The sequence below is a fragment of the Schistocerca americana genome, chromosome 7 (assembly GCF_021461395.2).
Source record: "Schistocerca americana isolate TAMUIC-IGC-003095 chromosome 7, iqSchAmer2.1, whole genome shotgun sequence".
Taxonomy (NCBI): domain Eukaryota; kingdom Metazoa; phylum Arthropoda; class Insecta; order Orthoptera; family Acrididae; genus Schistocerca; species Schistocerca americana.
Genome location: NC_060125.1, coordinates 256802431 through 256809546, shown reverse-complemented (window position 1 = coordinate 256809546; position 7116 = coordinate 256802431). Strand labels below are relative to the sequence as shown.

The following is a 7116-nucleotide window of genomic DNA, read 5'->3' as shown; positions in this document are numbered from 1 at the left end:
TCTACTCTTCGGTGTAGTTGCAAAATTCAGACCTTTGCCCAGAACTGAAACAGCTGCTTCATCGAGTAATTCTGACGTAGATCACGAAGAAGATCACAGCAGAGGGGTCGAGACATCGTTTATTTTAGAAGAAATATGATGCGGCTTAATAACCCAGAACATTTTAACTTAATTGACGATCTGTCCGGCGCGTGCGGACGTAAAGCCCGATGGCCCTAATATGCTTTGTGATAGGGGTGGGCTGTGTACTGGCACCAGGTTTCACCACGTTCCTTCTTTCATAATCATACCGCCAACACGTAACACCATTCGCGCCTGTTACAGTCCACTGCTTCCAACATATCCACTGAGCACACAGTTCTCTCAGTACGCGAAGGGAAGGTGACCACTAAATAAAGCAAAATCTACCCAATCAGCCGGCTAAACCTACGATGCGGGGCTCTCATGCTTTCTTTTGTAATTTATGTAACAGCCGATCGATTTGCGCCCAGGCACATTGTTCTGACGAAAAGGACACGTGTTTAGAGCCACTGATGCTGGTCATTTCTACTTCAACTCACATTAAAAATGTTTCAATAGTGTTACATAATACCACTTTCCAGATAGTTAATTACGTCAATACAGTGCAATTACGGAAAACATCTGCTGTCACCTTTCCCCGTGACAGAACTGCGTCGACTTCCCAGCTCATTGCAGTGAATGACATTTTCCTTCATGTTTTACTAGTTTGGTTTATAGTAAAGTAACGAAATATATCATATCGGCTTATGATCCAACTATTCGGAAAAGAAATTTGAAATTCCATCTTCGGATGTTTCTGGTCTAGAACTTACACATTCGTCAGTTATTCACATCCATCATATGCAAACGTTATTGAAGACACTCAGATGCCGTTTATTTTAATGCCACTCGTCTCGAAAATATCTCAGATGTTAATGCGGCAGACATCTAGGCACTATTACCGTTACTTCAGTTGATGCTTTTTTGAGGATAAATCTCAGTCGGGCTTTCGAAATGCGCCAATTTTGCAGTGCTGAAACGATAGTGATAGTAGTAATAAACTGTGCCAAATGCGGGTATAGTGCACCCATGAACTCGTGACAAATGTTTTTGTATCGCGGCATCAACTTTTTGAATGAAACAGTGTGATCATTATTCGATGTCTTGTCTTCACGCATTTCTGTGAAACGTGTGATACCGATGTCTTAAAGTAACTGCGAACAGTCTATGGAAGTCTTAATAAAACAGTTCAAACACTGATGTTCAGCAACAGCCATTGTGCTTTGCGAAATTTCCAGCTATTTTGTAGAAATATACGCGATTTATCTATCCACACTCGTCTGCATGAAGTTCTCTGTTGAGAGTCGTTGCGTGTAAACAAAAATAACTCCTAGTATGCTATGCGTTTCGGTGGAACACGTGGCTGTCTGGCGCCGTGGAGTTGCCACGTGCGTTGCCGGGCGTGGCGCCGTTTTGAGGGCGGCGAGGGGCTATCGGCTGCCGCCGCCACCGCCCCCGCCCAGGTCGCCGCCCCCGTGAAGCGCATGCGCATTGCCCCATTTCTGCTCGTCTGCGCGCACACAGCCACCACTGTCTGGGTCTGCAGCCTGCCATTAACTTTCCCTTTCTGCGTGTAAATGGCGGGGTGTCCTAGTTTCCGTCCCAAGCGGATTCTAGAACAACATTCTAGGCAGACTTTGGTTTGTGAAAATTGCTACACCCAAAAAATGGCTCGACTCAATCCGAACTTGGAGAATGTGTAGAACAACGTACCAGACATCTAATTTATGTACAGAATGGTCTTTTCTCCACTATGCTCATATAGCTAAGAGATGTCAGACGCAGTGGAAACTTGTTTGAAACTATGTCTCGTCAACTTGAAAGCAGGCAATATCAAATGGGTAAGATTACTTGTACTGAGAGAAATACGAGTATCTTTATCATGACACGACATTTTCGCTAGTGTACGGCATATTACTACAACAATTGCAAGCATGCAGAAAGATCGATGTATTGTAGTATCGACAGAATTACTGCTACGGGAAGTGCGTTGGCGCACTGGCAGGTCGATGTGAATTGTAAAACAGGGGCAGTGGGATGCTTCTGACGTGAACTAGAAACTAGTATGTACACTGAGTGCACGCTATGTTCCCAAAATTCGGCTTTGTGTGTCGTTAGCAGTGGAGGTGAAGATCGGAAACGTATTAGAGCTGGTGCTAAGCTGTACATAAGGATGCGTAGCGAGCGATGTGTAATTCCGTTCCGAATGCTTAGCCGGTTTGCCCCGAGCGGTTCTAAGCGCTACAGCCTGGAACCGCGCGACCACTACGGTAGCAGGTTCGAATCCTGCCTCGGGCATGGATGTGTGTGATATTCTTAGGTCCCCCTCTCTCTCTCACACATATTGCATTGTCTCCTTCGCTCTTCCTATACCAAAACCACTGTCTGCTATCTTCCAGTATTTATTACTTTACGTATGTTTCCCAGTGCCTCTGTCTACTTCTTTGTCAGCATAAAATGCGCGAATATGTTCTCATCCCACGCCAAAACGTTTGGGAAAATTTTTAAAGGTTCTGAAAAAGGTAAAACGTGCAACTGGTATCCCGCTTTTTAGTCAGAGCTTTTTAAAGAGGAGCATATTCGTCTTTTTTGTGCTCCGATAGGAGCATTTTTCCGCTGGTTCCCTTGTTATCCCTGCTACAGCAGGACATGCCACTCATATGAAAAGAACTTATTGGGCCAGTAAAGGATACTTTTGTGAAATGCAAAACTAATTTTATACCTCATACCGGATTTTACATGCACAAAAATTTTTCATGTGCTTCATAATTACAACTTGGGGTTCCCAGAAGCCTTCTGATAACAATGGAGCCAGCATATTTCTCCGTGGTACGTCACATTATGAACTATGTTTTCGCCTCACGCCGTCATTTACATGTACAAGTAGGGTAACTTTGAACGCATGTGTCCGTGCAATGAAAAAAGATATCAAGGAAATCTTTAAGGATGAACGTGATGGGGATCTTAGGAAAGTATGGTAAAAATTTCACCCATTTGCTGTCGATACCCATCTTGGAATCCGGCGCTCGGTTTTGGTGCCCAAAAATTATGTTTTTCGGGTTTTCACAGCAACCGTCCATGAACTAGATAGTGGCGCCATAAGCCCCCTAAGGCACATCCTACATCACATCTAATGCAAAAAGAACCAACCGATTTGCTACATTTGCCTAAGCTGGAGGAAGAGTGTTACATTCAAAATTTGACCCCGTGCTGTATGATAGTTACAGTAAGACAGTCCTTCTGTTGAGTGTAAAAATGGTCCAAAGCCCAAGAGCTATCCGAAACACTTGACCCTACGTTTATATCCAAGTCCTATCGGACTTGATGTATGAGCCCCGGAAAAATCCCATTTTAAGAGGACCACACCCTGCCTATCTAACCCATGTTAATTTAGGCAAGTATTTGACCCATTTCTGAAACAGCTGTTTGATGCAGGAACTTAATATTTTTACTGTATGTTACATGATACTCATAGAGTCAATTGGACTAAAACCTACTTTATCCATTTTATAGTTTTTAAGAAATACTTTTTTAAATTTATTAACAAAAAATATTAAGTTTTTTCTGCAGAAAATATTTTTTGTGAACTTCCTAATACGGGAGTGTTAATGAATGTAGCACCAGAGGTGGCTTTTTATGTTATTCAGGGTCTCTGAAAATTTAATTCATTTATCTATGATAGTTTCTGATATAACGGGGCATATGTACTGTAAATTTTAGTTTGCGGGAAATTGACTTTAAGGAAAAAACTTTTGAAATTTGTTACTTGCAGTTAATTAAAACTGTCCTGCTTCATATGATGGCCCTTCTTGGGCCTCTAGCAGGTCTTCCAGTTTCTTTTTCACCTTCCTGGATATTTGTCTTGCTTTCTTGGCCATATTAGATGCAGACCTGTCTGCAGCGGCTATCCTCATTTTATCGCAGTGTTGCAGCCCAGTGATCATATTTTCACCAGGATTAATTCCCACCTTTTTCAGGGCCCAACACTTTCCAGTATTACCACAATTGGATGTAATAACAACATCACGAACTTCAAGTTTCATTGTATGCATGCCTACAAATACAGTTTTAGGAAGGCGGTTCCAAATTATGCTGTTGAAACATTCATTTGGGTTCTGTGTCTGCCCATGCAGACATTTCCTTAGAAGGTCAGGATGAGCCAAGTTTCAGAAAATAGGTTTAATTGTTGTAATAACAGCAGCAGGAGGAGAATGCTGCTGAGAATAAAATTCTCCAGTTGCCTGACCCCTATTGTATTGGCACCACGAATTTTCTCCTGATGGACACAATCCATGACATGGCTTATCATCAGTAGAGGACTTATGGAAGAATATGGCCCAAACATCTCTCTTCACTACCTCCAGATTTTCTTTATTTCTCCTAATTGCCTGCCCATAGTATACCTGCAAGTTTTCTATTTCAGTTTTAGTTAACCGACCCTGGCCGGTCAACAATTTTCCATCTTCTAATTTGGGGTTGTAGCCTGTGCCCAATGTTATTCAATCTGTATATTAAGGAAGCAGTAAAGGAAACAAAAGAAAAATTCGGAGTAGGTATTAAAGTCCATGGAGAAGAAATAAAAACGTTGAGGTTCGCCGATGACATTGTAATTCTGTCAGAGACAGCAAAGGACTTGGAAGAGCAGTTGAACAGAATGGACAGTGACTTGAAAGGAGGATATAAGATGAATATCAACAAAAGCAAAACGAGGATAATGGAATGTAGTCGAATTAAGTCGGGTGATGCTGAGGGAATTAGATTAGGAAATGAGACACGTAAAATAGTAAAGGAGTTTTGCTATTTGGGGAGCAAAATAACTGATGATGGTCGAAGTAGAGAAGATATAAAATGTAGACTGGCAATGGCAAGGAAAGCGTTTCTGAAGAAGAGAAATTTGTTAACATCGAGTATAGATTTAAGTGTCAGGAAGTTGTTTCTGAAAGTATTTTATGGAGTGTAGCCATGTATGGAAGTGAAACATGGACGATAAATAGTTCGGACAGGAGGAGAATAGAAGCTTTCGAAATGTGGTGCTACAGAAGAATGCTGAAGATTAGATGGGTAGATCATATAACTAATGAGGAGGTATTGAATAGAATTGGGGAGAAGAGGAGTTTGTGGCACAACTTGACTAGAAGAAGGGACCGGTTGGTAGGACATGTTCTGAGGCATCAAGGGATCACAAATTTAGCATTGGAGGGCAGAGTGGAGGGTAAAAATCGTAGAGGGAAACCAAGAGCTGAATACACTAAGCAGATTCAGAAGGATGTAGGTTGTAGTAGGTACTGGGAGATGAAGAAACTTGCACAGGATAGGGTAGCATGGAGAGCTGCATCAAACCAGTCTCAGGACTGAAGACCACAACAACAACAACAACAACAATTTTTTTTCCTCTCATATCAATAGTTAGTTTTCTCAGCCTTGTTCCCAAACGTTTTTGAACATGGCCTACACATTCTATTTTGCTAATAATGGCATCTCCACATGGCTTAGAGTTGACAGTGGGTGACAGAAAAGTGCGCGTGGCACGTAAACACACGTGGTAGGAAAATGCTCTTTAAATGCTCGAAAAAATTTTTTTCAGTAAAATCCTTTTCAGAGTACTTAAATAAAACCTTAACCTATCGAAATATGATGAAACCCGAAAATCGATTTTTTTCTGCCTGACCCATGGTGTGGTCCGCTTAAGCCCGACGTTTTGGAACATAGTAGGTAGCGCGTACTGTCGTTCTGTGCTATTTAAAGGATATAGTCAGCGTTCCACTCCGCTTGCTTATCAACATTTTCTCAAACTTTGCTTCATTTACTTGCAGAACTTACGTGCTGTCCACCGTTCTGGATGAACGTAGAAGGCGCTCAGCTGAAAGCGCCCCAACCGCCGCACGCTTGCCTTTGGCGGTCCAGGTATGCGATAATGGCAAACCTGTGAACTCGTGGCAGCGTCTCTCCTGCTTATTGCATTCCTCCACCGTTTCTCTGAGAAACGTGCATCACACTCCCAGAGCCAAGCGCACCGTAGTGTCAGGTTTTGCCTCTGTATGTCAATCAGCTAAAATTCGAAACGCTACTCCCATCTCTTGTCTTTGAGTGTTGTTCTGCTTCATGATGGTTGTCTATGTCGGCATTTAAGAAGCGAACTTCTTGCACGCGTGATATTAGACCCCAATAGTTGGTTTCTCATCAATTTTCGATGGTGATTCACGAATTCCGTTCACATAATTGATGGGAAATGGAATAATTGCCTCACCTGTTAAACACCGATGTATACATGAAATCGCTGCTGAAATTTCAAATCCCACAAACTATAAAATGCACCACCACTTTGTCTTCCCTTTTATATACTGTTACGAAGCGAAATATAAGGCTTGATCGCGGTTTCTGAATGTTTTGACGTAACGCTGTAAACGAAATATTAAACCTGAAAGTTAGTCGTGATGTAAAAGTAGGCACTCTTTCATAAGCAGATACACGTGAATTCTTGACCGAGGATACTTTCCAACATTGAATGTACATAATGAGATTTTCACTCTGCAGCGGAGTGTTCGCTGATATGAAACTTCCTGGCAGATTAAAACTGTGTGCCCGACCGAGACTCGAACTCGGGACCTTTGCCTTTCGCGGGCAAGTGCTCTACCAACTGAGCTACCGAAGCCAGAAGGTAGGAGACGAGGTACTGGCAGAAGTAAAGCTGTGATTACCGGGCGTGAGTCGTGCTTCGGTAGCTCAGTTGGTAGAGCACTTGCCCTCGAAAGGCAAAGGTCCCGAGTTCGAGTCTCGGTCGGGCACACAGTTTTAATCTGCCAGGAAGTTTCATTGAATGTACATGTATGAAAAATCAGTACGGACTAAATACAAAAGTGGTGACTTTTTAAGGAAACTTTATCAATCGTTCAGCAATTGTCGTCAGTGTCACTCCTGTTGACAAGCACCTCCTATCTCATACGTATGAGTTAATACACCCAACGAAAGGACAGCGATATAGAAGCAAAATTAGAGGTTGGTTGGTTGGTTGTTTTGGGGAAGGAGACCAGACAACGTGGTCATCGGTCTCATCGG

The 7116-nt window shown here is 42.4% G+C and overlaps 1 non-coding gene across 1 annotated transcript; it reads left to right on the top strand.

The window, feature by feature from the left end:
* Positions 1 to 6771: 6771 nt before the first annotated feature.
* On the top strand, positions 6772 to 6846 carry Trnas-cga. Its single transcript has one exon. It is a non-coding gene; the product is annotated as a tRNA-Ser (tRNA).
* Positions 6847 to 7116: the final 270 nt, after the last annotated feature.